The sequence below is a fragment of the Mustela nigripes genome, chromosome 3, assembly GCF_022355385.1.
Source record: "Mustela nigripes isolate SB6536 chromosome 3, MUSNIG.SB6536, whole genome shotgun sequence".
In the NCBI taxonomy this organism is placed as follows: domain Eukaryota; kingdom Metazoa; phylum Chordata; class Mammalia; order Carnivora; family Mustelidae; genus Mustela; species Mustela nigripes.
Window position 1 is genome coordinate 121684040 of NC_081559.1, and position 12944 is coordinate 121696983.

General features: G+C 39.8%; 1 pseudogene; it reads right to left on the reverse strand.

The window, feature by feature from the left end:
- Positions 1–4194: 4194 nt before the first annotated feature.
- LOC132014532 (transmembrane protein 258-like) lies at positions 4195–4421 on the reverse strand (annotated as a pseudogene).
- Between the last annotated feature and the right edge of the window lie 8523 nt (positions 4422–12944).

Here is a 12944-nt window from a genome sequence, read left to right on the forward strand (position 1 = left end):
TTGATTTCTCTCTCTCTCTTTTTTTCCCCTTTCTCATTTGCTTTGTTTATTAAAGAGAATTTTGACTCTTTAAAAAATCTTTATTTTTAGCCTTTTAAATCATTTATTAAGAAGAACATCCATGAGGATAGGGCAATTCCTGTGGGAATGACAATTCGTTCTTTGCATCTGGAATATAGTTTATTATACAGGCATCCTTTGCCTTGTACTGCAAGTTGACTTGGAAATAATCACCGAATTTCTGGAAAGCATAGCGAGGGGTCCTGGAACTAGGATTACCATTCGTCTTCCTAGAAAGTTGTTATAAAGGGTAAAGGAGAAAATTAACAGGTTGGTCCATTGTCTCCTACTCAGTGAGTATTAGATACACATTTTAGAGAGGAGTGGGAGCCAGATGTTAGTTAAATTACAAGGTCACTTAGTGAGGAAATAAATAGGCTAAGAGTTCGAGCCCCGGTCTAGGTTCTGGAGGCCATGTCCTTCTCCTTATATCACCATGCTGTCCAAAGTATGTTGGCTAAGAGCGTATCTTCCGACTTCCCAAATGGAGCACAACTCCATTAGACCAGAGAGGAACATTTCACCACTAGGGCAATGTCAGGATGGGTAATAATCAAGGGAGCTTCTAGTGCTTCTTTACATATATTTAAATACATTTCTTATGCTCTTATTTGATCTCTACAACATAGTTATCTCCATTTACAATGGAAACTGAGGCAGAGGGAAGTTAGTCACTTGTGCTGGATTGCACAGCTTGTAAGCTGCAGAACCAAGATTTGAATGTCTGGTCCCTGAACAGCGTAGGAGCTAAAAAAAACACCCACAAAATACATTTTCTTGGGGCTCCTGGGTGGCTCACTTGATTGGGTGACTGTCTTCGGCTCAGGTCATGATCCCAGGGTCCTCAGATCAAGCCCTGCTTTTGGCTTCTTTTCAGCAGGGAGTCTGCTTCTCCCTCACCCTCTGCCTGCTGCTCCCCTTGTCGATGCTCTCCTGTACTCTCTCTCTGTCAAACAAATAAACAAAACCTTAAAAAACCAACCAACCAAACAAAACAAAATACATTTTCTGCTATTCTTGGATCTAAGGCAAACCAGAAGAGAAAGATATAATCAAGAAACATAAAAAAAAAGAAAAGAAAAGAAAAGAAATGATGTCGTTTTTTTTTTTTTTTTTTTTTTTAAACTCTGGTTCACCAAAGAAGGTGTTAAAGGGTGGATTCTCTGAAGGAAGTGCCTGACTTATCAGGGAGATAAGCTAATTGTGGCTTTCCTCATGATTGAAGCTTACCTACCCCCTAGCTCTCCCAGTAACTACTAGAAAGGCAAAGTTACCCTTCCTCCACCTCCTCCCTGAGAAAAACCAGTTCCCTTATTACCATCCTCTTGGAGATATTATGCCTTTCATGGTCTGTTTTGCTCTTAAATTAAAAGAACTGGTTGTCTGTGGTGGAGAATGGCATGACTTCTGCCTGAGACCCACAGCTGGAATAGATTTTATATACAAGCGGGGATATAGAATACACACACACACACACACACACACACGCTCTCAACTGAAACAAAGTTTCATGAAACATAATTTATTTTTATCCACTCCAATATGTGTTTGATTAAAAGAATTCTGATCACAACTCTCTAAATTGACTGCAGAACCACAGATTGGAAAACTCTGGGTAGGAATCCTAACCTCAGCTTCTCCCAGAGAGTTCTGGAACTACACCCTCAAAACGTGCATCTCTAGAATATCCTCCATGCTGTCATAATCTTCTGGCTCTATCCAGCTGGTCAAGGTGGGTTCAACTCTGCCATGCTCAACCATAACAAACCTCTTCTCAGTGAGCCTTGAAAACTTGGAAAGGCTGGCTGAGAAGCTTCGTCGGGGCAGAGGGTACTTCCTTTCTTCCTCCCTGTTTTTTTTCCATCAAATGCTTGATGAATTAAGAGCTGGCCTTTGAGCTGGTTATATATAGGATATGAGGATCCTGGTGAAACTTTCTACTGTTCATAGGTGCAAACTTATGTTCAGGGAAATGAACATAAGTTTTCCTTCCTTCCTTCCTGCAAGGAAGGAAGCTGAAAGTGTTCTCCTTGGATGGAGATGAGAAGCCTTCACTACCTTAACTGGGGCTTTTACATCCCACAAGTGTGCAGATTGTCTCTCATTTGCCTTGTCACTAGGGAGTACGTGCTCACTAAGGAAGGAGTCTTACATTGTAGGAATACACGAAACATTTGTTAAATAATAAGTTGATTTGTTGACCATGCAGATAGGAGTGCAAATAGTACTGCATTATCAACACTGGTTAGCAATATGGAAGGCTTTTCTATCCGAGCCATAAGCATTAGGAGAATTTCAGAGCAGGAGGTCCTTTAGATCAATTGGTCCCAGATGTGTGGTAGATCTGAGGAAGTCAGGTTCAGGGAGAAAGCTCTCCAAGGTCCTGTAGTGGGGAGACTGGGGGTTCTTTCACTTTGCTAATGCGCACTGTACTCCCTGGATTTTCTTCCTCTCCTGATTCTGCACTTTATCCCCCTAAGGATACAACATTGTAACAGGAAGAGTGCCAGATTCTCTTTAAAATATACTGTTACATTGTTCTAGCTATTTTTGAGAAAAGAAGGAAAGGAGAGGTGTGATATTTGAGTAGGGGGTCACATACTTGTAACAGTATTAAGTTAACAATATATACAGTATGAAGCTTTCCAAGCTCCTACCTTTCAGGTAGAATCAATCATGTTTACTTCTGTGCTGTTACCGGACAGAAATTTCAACTCTGTGGTTCATTGTTGATTTTTTTTTTTTTTTTTTTTTTTTTAGTTTAGCTTTTATTTATTTATGTTTGCATGTGCACGAAGAGAGTGAGCAAGTGCACGAGTGCGGGGTAGGGGCAGAGGGAGAAGCAGACTTCCCGCTGAGTGGGTAGCCCGGTGTGAGACTCCATCCCAGGACCCTGGGTCATGACCTGAGACAAAGGCACATGCTTAACTGACTGAGCCACCCAGTTGTCTGCCGCTGTTTGGTTTTAAAATGAGACATGTAGAAGGCATACCAATAGGGCCAGAAATAGTATTTGGAGTAAGCAATATTTGGAGTATTTATTTGGAATAAGTAATTCCAGAAAACTCAAATATATATTCATTCATTCACTTATTACCCAGGGAGTGGAAACATGAAATGAAAAAATGATACATTTCTTACTGAGAGCACAATAGATAAACAGGTGATTACAACATTGATAGTAGTGGTCATGATGGAAGTATGGATACCAACAAAGCATTGTGGGATTTCATGGAGGGGTGGATAACAAATCCTGTCCAGGGAAGTCATAGGAAAAGGTGACATTTAAACTTTGACATAATTATAGAGAAAATCCATAAGACTCTACAAAATAACTATTAGAACTGAGAAGTAAATTTAAAGTTGTAAGATATAAAGTCAATATGAAAAATTTATTCTTTTTAAAATTTTAAAAAGATTTTATGTATTTATTTGAGAGAGAGCAAGAGGAGCCTGACCTTAGGCTCTATTTCTGGGACCCTGGGATCATGATCTGAGCTGAAGGCAGACACTTAACAGACTGAGGCACACAGGCACCCCTGAAAAATGTATTTCTATATACTGACAGTAACAAAAATAAAACAATAAAATTAAATTATACTCTTTACTCCATACTAAGACCTAAATGAGCATTGCAGAGAGACATTAATGAGGACATAAATGAGGGGAAGGATAACCATATTTTTGACCAGAAGACTCAATTTTCTTAAAAAAGGATATCAATTATCTCCAAATTGATTTATTGATTCAGTGAAATCTAACCAAAATCTACCAGGATCTTTAGTTTTCTTATTTTTTAGTGTTAGCTTTAATTTTTTGATAGTCACACATCTGCCTTTATTGTGAGCAGCAGGTGCGACATCTCCAACAACAGTTATAAAATTAATTTAAGAGTTGCCTGGGTGGCTCAGTTAGTTAAGCATCTGCCTTCCACTCAGGTCATGGTCTCAGGGTCCTGGGATAGAGCCCTGTGTCAAAATCCTTGCTTGGAAGGGAGTCTGCCGTTCCCTCTCCCTTGGCCCCTCCCCCTGCTTGTGTTCTCTCTATGTCAAATAAGAAAATAGAAGAATCTCTAAAGAGTCATTTAAAAAAGCAGGGGTTCACCGAAGCCACCCATTTGGAACTGTTGGTGCCTCATCTATAAATGCCAATCCAGAGCAGCAGGAAGAGCATTCCAAAGTCCAAGAAGAACAAGGTCACCAAGATCAGGTGGAACACCAGGTGTACCTGGTGGAGGTAACCTCATAAACAAAGGATCAGGTGGTGAAGCACATGCCAGTGGCCAACTGCACTGTGGTCAGATGTGGGAAGACAGCTGGCTTTCCTGGGCCGGTGGATCTGCTCATAGCCTCAAGCTCCATTTTGTGGGGCACAGGGTAATCCTCCACTCTGCCATCAGAATAGCACGTTGGCGGGATCTTCTTTTAATTTAATTTATCTTTTTTTAAGAAATCGATAAGATGATTGTAAAAATGTTTATGAAAATGCAAATGATTTATGATAGTCTTGAAAAAAAGAACAAAAGGTGTAAAGCTATAGCAATGGTGTAAGACAGTATAGCATGGTGTAAATAGAACAAATAGATCAATGGAAAAGAATAATAACTTCTAAAATCTTCTGCTCATCAAAAGACATTGCTAAGAAAATGTAAAGAGAAACTGCATCTGAGAAAAATTTTGCAGGGAAAATATTTGCAGGACTTGATTTAGAATATGTAACCTTGTAGATCAACAATATGATGAATGACCCAATTGAAAAAATGAGCAAAAGACTTGAATGAATATGTCACACAAAAATATATACACATAGCCAATAGGCTCAGGAAAAGGTGCCAAACATCACTAGTCATCAGGGAAATGCAAATTAAAAAAACCACAATGAGGTATATCTTACACTTATTAAGAGTGAAAATACCAAATGTTGATAAGGATGTAAAGCAACCAGATCTCTTCTACATTGCTGGAAAGGGTGTAAGATGGTGTGCTACCATGGAAAATTACTTGGAAGTTTTTTTTTTTTTTTGAAGATTTTTATTTATTTATTTGACAGACAGAGATCACAAGTAAGCAGAGAGACAGGCAGAGAGAGGAGGAAGCAGGGTCCCTGCTGAGCAGTGAGCCCCACACAGGTCTTGATCCCAGGACCCTGGGATCATGACCTGAGCCGAAGGCAGAGACTTTTATTTTTATTTATTTATTTATTTAAAGATTTTATTTATTTATTTGACAGACAGAGACCACAAGTAGGCAGAGAGGCAGGCAGAGAGAGAGAGAGAGAGGAGGAAGCAGGCTCCCCGCTGAGCAGAGAGCCAGATGCGGGGCTCGATCCCAGGACCCTTGGATCATGACCTGAGCTGAAGGCAGAGGCTTAACCACTGAGCCACCCAGGTGCCCCGAAGGCAGAGACTTTAACCCACTGAGCCATTCAGGTGCCCCTACTTGGCAGTTCTTTACAAGGTTAAACAAACACAGAGCTGAGGATCCAGCCATTCCTAAGAACTACAAAGACTATGTCCACAAAAAGACTTGTAGAAAAATGTTCATAGACACTTCATTCATAATAGCCTCAAGACAGAAACAACCCAAGTGGCCATTAACAAGAATGGAATAAGCAAATAGTAGTTTACTCATACAGTTGGAATACTAGACAGCAGGGCAAAGTGATGAACACAACATGGGTGAGTCTCACAAATATTATGCTGAACTAAAGAAGCCAGGTAAAAAAAAATAGTACATATTGTCTGATTTCATTTATGGAAAGTTTAAGAAGAGATTAAAAAATCTAATCAAAAGAGATTGTTATCAGAAGAGTGGTTGCAGAGGGAACTTTCTGCATTGGTGAGGAATGATCCATGTCTTAATTTGGATGTTGGTTACACACTGTGTATATTTGCAAACCTCTTCAATCTGTATAGTTAAATATGTTCACTTTATTGTATGTAAAATAAAAGCAAATTGGGTTCTTGAGTAGAGATTTTCATATTCAGAAGGAAGAAGAGAATTCTAGGTGGAAGGGACTATTATTAAACAAAGACTAATAAATGTGATTGACACTTTATTTTCTGGACATGCTGAAAAATTTTGTGTTGTTAAAGGAGGTCAAAGTAGTAGCATGGAACCAGATCATATTCCTTCACTAGTAAGGAGAAGGGTAATATGATCATAAAATCTCAAAGATTTGTGGGGTAGGGTGAATGGCCTGAAGCAGAGGTTGGCAAGCTTCTTTCACAAAGGACCAGAGAGTAAATACTGTAGGCTTTGGGGGTTAAGTACTCTCTCTTGTACTCCATTCTGCATGGTAGTGTGAAAATAACCATAGGCAATGCCTAAGAGGATGAGCGGCTGGCTGTTCTAGTACAACTTTGTTTATGGACACTAAAATTTTGGTTTCATAGAATTTTCATGCATCACAAAATATTACTTAATATTTTTTTAACCATTAGAAAATGTAGGGACCTTTCTTAGGTTGTGGGTCATCATTGTCATTGTTACCATTTTAGAAAACGGTTCTTTGAGAACTTACCACAAGCCAGAAGCTAGCTGCCCCACCCCCCCCCCCCCCCCCCCCCCCCCCCCCCCCACCAGGTAGTGACAAAGCCCATGATCTCCATTTCATAAATGAGGTACTGATGCCTACAGAGGTGATGGAATGGCCTCCAGCACAGTGTTGGTGACAGAACTGACCATGGACCCACACACCTGTTTACAGTTAGTGCTTAGGTCCTGTGGGCCATCAGGCCTCCTATAATGCTCATATAAGGCACAATTGATCAGGAACATGTTTAATGTCATGGATCTATATATGCCTAGTCACACGAATTTGGAAATAAAAAGCTAAAATAAGTAAGAATATGAAGAAAATGGATAAAACCCTAATTATTTTGAGAAACCAACATCTTTCTTTCTTTTCTTTTTTGTTTTTTAATAATCTTTCTTTTTTTTTATTTAGGAAGTTCTATCTGATATGACAAATCTCTATTTGATGCTCATCTTCAGAACTGTCCTAGCTATGCCTGGCCCTTTAATTTTCCAAGTAAATTTTTAGAACTATGTCAAATCCCTTTAAGATGTGTTAGAGTTTTGGCTGTAATCACATTGAATTTATAGATGAATTTGAGGGAAGTTGAAACTTTATACTCTCCTCATCCATATTTTGTTAAGTAGAACGCTAATATCTGTAGGTTTTGATGTTATTTTGAAGGCAATCTTCTATTCTTTTATATTTCTTTTGTAGTTATTGTTACTGTACTCAACTGTTATCTCTTTCTTTTCTTCTTTTGTTTTCTTTCTTCCTTTCTCTCTCTCTCTCTCTCTTTCTTTCTCTTATTTCCGGTTAGTTAACATACAGTGTCATATTAATTTCAGGTGTCCAAATACTGATTCAACAGTTCTATACAATACGGAGTGCTCATTATATGTACTCTTAATTCCCTTTACCTATTTGTCCTCTTCCCCTCCCCTTTGGGGACTATCTGTTGTCTATGGTTAAGAGTCCATGTTTTTGTTTATTTCTTTTTTTCCCCATTGTTTCCTTTGTTTTGTTTTTAAAATTCCACATATGAGCAAAATCATATGGTATTTTTTACATAGCTACTCTTTTGCTCCATTACTGACATATTTCTTACTAGGTAAATTAGTTAAACAAGCAAGACTACAGATGTCTAGACTATCATAATTAACGTGCTTGGACTGACAGACAGATATGGAACTCTTTTTACCCCCAAAGTGGAAATCACACGGGCCACAATCAATAAACGAGTGTAGTAAAGTTAGAAATGAGCAATAAAAGCAAATGAGGGAACAGAAGGAAAAACCAAAATGTTGGGAAATTTAACAATATAAAATTAAATATAAGATAAATTTAACAAAATTATTCCTGGGTTAAGGAAAACATCAGAATTGCAATTCAAAAGCTTTGCAAATGAAAGGCGCCTGGGTGGGTGATGGGCCATACAACTCTTGTTTATTTATTTATTTTTTAAAAAGATTTTATTTATTTATTTGACAGACAGAGATCACAAGTAGGCAGAGAGGAAGGCAGAGAGAGAGGAGGAAGCAGGCTCCCTACTGAGCAGAAAGCCTGATGCAGGGCTCGATCCCAGGACCCTGAGATCATGACCTGAGCTGAAGGCAGAGGCTTTAAGGCACTGAGCCCCCAGGCGCCCCTACAACTCTTGTTTTCAACTTGAGTCATGATCTCAAGCCCTGGTCAAGCTCACTCAGCTGGAGAGTCTGCTGGAGATTCCCCTCCCTCTCCTTGCCCCCACTGCCTCAAATAGATAAATAAATAAATAAATAAATCTTTAAAAACAAACAAAAACTTTGCGAAATAACAAGTGCTTTACATATTCAAATCAAACAAACTAAGCAGCTCTCAGAGGTACCTTTAAATGAAGAAAGGGCCATACAACTCTTGTTTTCAGCTTGAGTCATAATCTCAAGCCCTGGTCAAACTCACTCAACTGAAGAGTCTGCTGGAGATACCCCCTCCCTCCCTCTCCTCCTCCCCACCTCAAATAAATAAATAAATAAATAAATAAATCTTTAAAAACAAACAAAAACTTTGCAAAATAACAGGTGCTTTACATATTCAAATCCACACTAAGCAGCTCTCTGAGGTACCTTTAAAAGAAGAAACTTGTCCCTCCCTCCACCCACAACACCATGTAAAAGATGGACATGGAGATGGCAGTGATGTGTGTATGAGCCAAAGAACACAAAGGATTGCCTGCAAGCACTGGGGGCCAGATAGAGAAGTAGAACAGATTCTTCCTCAGGCTTTCTTCAGGGCTCTTCTATAGCCATAGGTGGGGTCCTAAAGGAAAGACAAGGAGCAGTAGGTGTTTGTCTTGATCCCAAATAAGGTAGCCACCTCCCCAATGCCAGATCTGCAGATCTTGACCAGATATCAGAGGAATTTGGAGGGGTTGGGAAGGAACTCCTTAGAGAAGTTCTAAGAGGTTCCAAGGAACACCTTGATTTTGGACTCTAGTCTCCAGAATTGTGAGAAAGTAAATTTCTATTGTTTAAAGCACCGGGTTTGTAGTAGTTATGCCAGTCCTAGCAAACATACTATGTGGAATTTTATATTACATTTTGTTATATACATTTGAAATCCTGGATGAGGTGGGTGATCACCTGGGAAATGTAAAATCTTCATAAAAAGGCAAAAAACAAAAACAAAACAAAACAAAAAACCAACCTTGAAATTGTGATCCACAGTCAGCCCACCAAAAAGTTGGAGACTGTACAGTTTTATCCAAAGAATCTACCTAATCTTCAGAAAAGTAGATATCCCCATGTTACATACTGTATTCAGTGCATAGAGAAAGTGGAATGCTTATAAAATATTTCTAGAAGGTTAACATATCCTGCTAATAAAGACAGAGAAGGGGGGGTGTGCAAAAATAAACCAGTAGGAATATCTTATTTATGCACGTAATTAGTAAATTACTAAAATAAAAAACCCCACCAACAATAAATCCAACCAAGCAATGGGTTAATAAAATAATAAGCTATGGCCAAGCCAAGTGCACAAGGCTGAGGCAATGCAAAGGGATCTAGTTAACGGGGTTTAAAGAAAAAAGTCCTGACCCTGTCAACAGGTGCTGAAAAAGCATTCGACAAAATTCAACATGCACTCCTGGTGGAAACAAACAGCAAACAGCAACAAAGTCAGGAGACCTGAGTGACCTGGACAAAGGGCATCTGCCAAAGAATTATTAAGGTAAAGACAGGAAAACAAAAAGGATGCCCACTGTCAGAGCTACAATTCAGTATTTCTTCTGGAGTTTATGGACAATACAATAAGACGAGGGAAAGAAATGAGATGCAAGAATTGTTTTGTTTTGTTTTGTTTTTTAAAGATCTCCATTATGAGACCAATAGAACTAGTAAGAGTTCCGTAAGACAGGGAGACTCCAGATCCACATTCTATCTCTGCTCTATAGCAGCAATGGCCAATAGAAAGCATCACTGAAAAGTTCCATTAATAATAGCTGCAAACTCGGGGCCCCTGGGAGGGCTCAGTTATTTAAGTGTCTGCTTTCAGTTCAGGTCCAGATCCCAGGGTCCTGGAATGGAGCCTTGCGTCAGGTGCCTGCTCAGTCGGGAGCCTGCTTCCCCCTTCTACTCCATACCCTCCCCCTTGAGGTAGCACTGCTACCTCTCTCTCTCTTTCTCTCTCTCTCTCAAATAACAAATAAAATTTTTTTTTTAAATGGCCACAAACTCATCAAACAGCTCAGAATAAAGCTAACAGGTGCCTCAGTTTGTGTGAAGAATGAATACAACCTTTCTGGTGGAAGGAAAAGAAGACTTAAGCATGTGGAGAGAAACACCGCGACACGTGTCTGGCCGGAAGCAGTACCTGCCCCCACCCTCAGCATATCATCTCTTTGAGAGGGAAGAACACAGCATATTTGAAATTAGGCTTTTTCTGGAAGGGGTAGTAGTTGACATTTATTCAATGCCCACTCTGTGCCAAAACATTTACAATTTTATTTCAGTTAAACTCTCTTAAGCCTCAGTTTTCTTTCTGTAATACAGAGAGATAATTGTGACTTAAAGAGGCAAATACATTAAAACAACAAGAAAGGAACAAACCTCCCAGTTATGAAATAGAGTAAGTCATGGGAGGAAAAGTACAGCATAGGGAACATAGTCTGTAATAGCATCGTAACTTTGTATGGTGACAGATGGTAACTACACTTATCATCGTGAGCATTGCATAATGTATAGAATCGTTGAACCACTATGCTGTACACCTAAAACTAATATAATACTGTATGACAACTGTACTTCAATTGTATTCAATAAATAAATCAATTAATTAGGAACAACAACAACTCCTTATAGAGTCTCTCATGGAGTAAGAGCTCAAGAAAATGACAGGAAAAAAACCCCATGTTATTTAACAAATAAGCTATTTACTTCTTATGGTAACATTGTAAAGAAAGATTTTTTAAAATTTAAATTCAATTAATGAACATATAGTGTATTCTTAGTTTCCGAGGTAGAGTTCAGTGGTTCATCGGTCTTATAGAACACCCAGTGCTCATTCCATCACTTGCTCTCCGTCATGTCCATCACCCTGTTACTGCATCTCTCCCACCCCCTCCCCAAGAAGAAATTTTTGTACTTGAGGAAATCGAGTCCACTGTGTAGTTCATGTTTGAAGCTTGTTCCCTCTGTGTTTTAAACTGGATCTTGTCCCTACACACCATGCAGTCATTCAGGGTGCATGCTGACTGGTTTGTAAGCAGATCCAGTGGAGAGGAGAAAAGGATGCTGGGGGAAGCAAGAATATATAGTCGGAAATCTGTTTTTTACTTTTTAAAAAAAGATTTTATCTATTTATTCAAGAGAGAGAGATTTTATCTATTTATTCAAGCGTGCACAATTTGGGGAGAACAGAGGGAGAGGGAGAAGCAGACTCCCCACTGATCAAGGAGCACGATGCAGTACTCAACCCCAGGACCCTGAGATCATGACCTGAGCCGAAGGCAGATGCTTAACCAGCTGAGCCACCCAGGTGCCGCTGAAATCTGATCTGAGTATGGTAGCGGCTCCGTAGAAGCACCGCCTGTAACAACCCTCCACTTCCCTCCCTCTGCCTTAGACCTGTGATAATCAGTGGCAGAAGCCAATTGAATTGTCCTGCAGATTTAGTCGGTCTTCTGCAAAGCTGGTAAAACGAATGAACCCTGAAATCCAGATGTTCCTCAGGGAACCTGCAGTTTTGTAGTTGAAAATCCAGTTCCTTCCTAAAGTCTCCCTGGCTTTGGGAGCTCACCCACTGTTCTTAGTGCTGGTTGAATGGGCCAGACCCATCTTTTCTTCACTGAGGGGCTAATCTGTAGGGTTTTTTTTTTGCTGTTGTTTTCCAGCCTCAAATGGCTTTTCTTTGTTGCTCTGTTAGAGTTCTTATTTTATAATGCCTTGAGCAATTTTTTAAATCTTTTGTTTATATTATCTGTTGTACTCCACGCTCCAGGCTGAGTCTTTGTTTGTGAACAGGTGCTGGCCAGCAGGCTCCCTACAACTCCAGGGCTCTCTGAGGCAGGTGACCAGACCGTCCAGATTGTCTGAGATGTGAGAAGTCTGACAACCCAGCCACTGCACTTTTGGGCCGGGAGGGAAGGAGGCCTTACCCCGAGGGCCTCCCCACAGACAGTGAATACATGTGGCTTTGGCAAAGCAAGTAGAAGTGCTCCCACCTCACCTTGCATGAAAAGACACTCAAGGGAGACACAATATTCCAATGATGGAGAGCATGGGACAGCACATGAAGCTCTAGGTCAGATTTTTGTAGATGAATTTTTATTGGAACACAGCCATGCTCATTCAGGTAGGTATAGCCTGTGGCTGCTTTCCTGTTAGAATGACAGAGGGGAGCAGTTTCAACAGACAGTTCATGGCCCACAAAGACTAGGATATTTACCTTTCTGGCCCTTGACTATAAGGGTTTGCAGACCTGTGCTCTAGAGGCCTAATTTGGAACCCTCTAGTTGGCACTCAGCAATCAGAAATCCTCCTAAAGCATTGGTGAGGCACAGCCCCAGCAGGGACCAGGCCTCAGGGGACATTTTGGTGACCAGTGTCATGGTTGTTTGTCCCTATTCATGCAAGGATGGGCAGTGTCTACAGCTTAAAATTTTTTATAAATTTTTAATTATTTTATTATTTTTTTTAATTAAGTAGGCTCCATGCCCAATGTGGAGCTTGAACTCATAACCCTGAGATTAAGAGTCACATGTTCTGCCAACTGAGCCAGCCAGGGGCTCCACCTTAAAGTTTTTAAAAATTGAAATAACATATACAGAACATAAAATTTACCATTTCAATCATTTTCTTAAAGATTTTATTTATTTATTTATTTTTAGA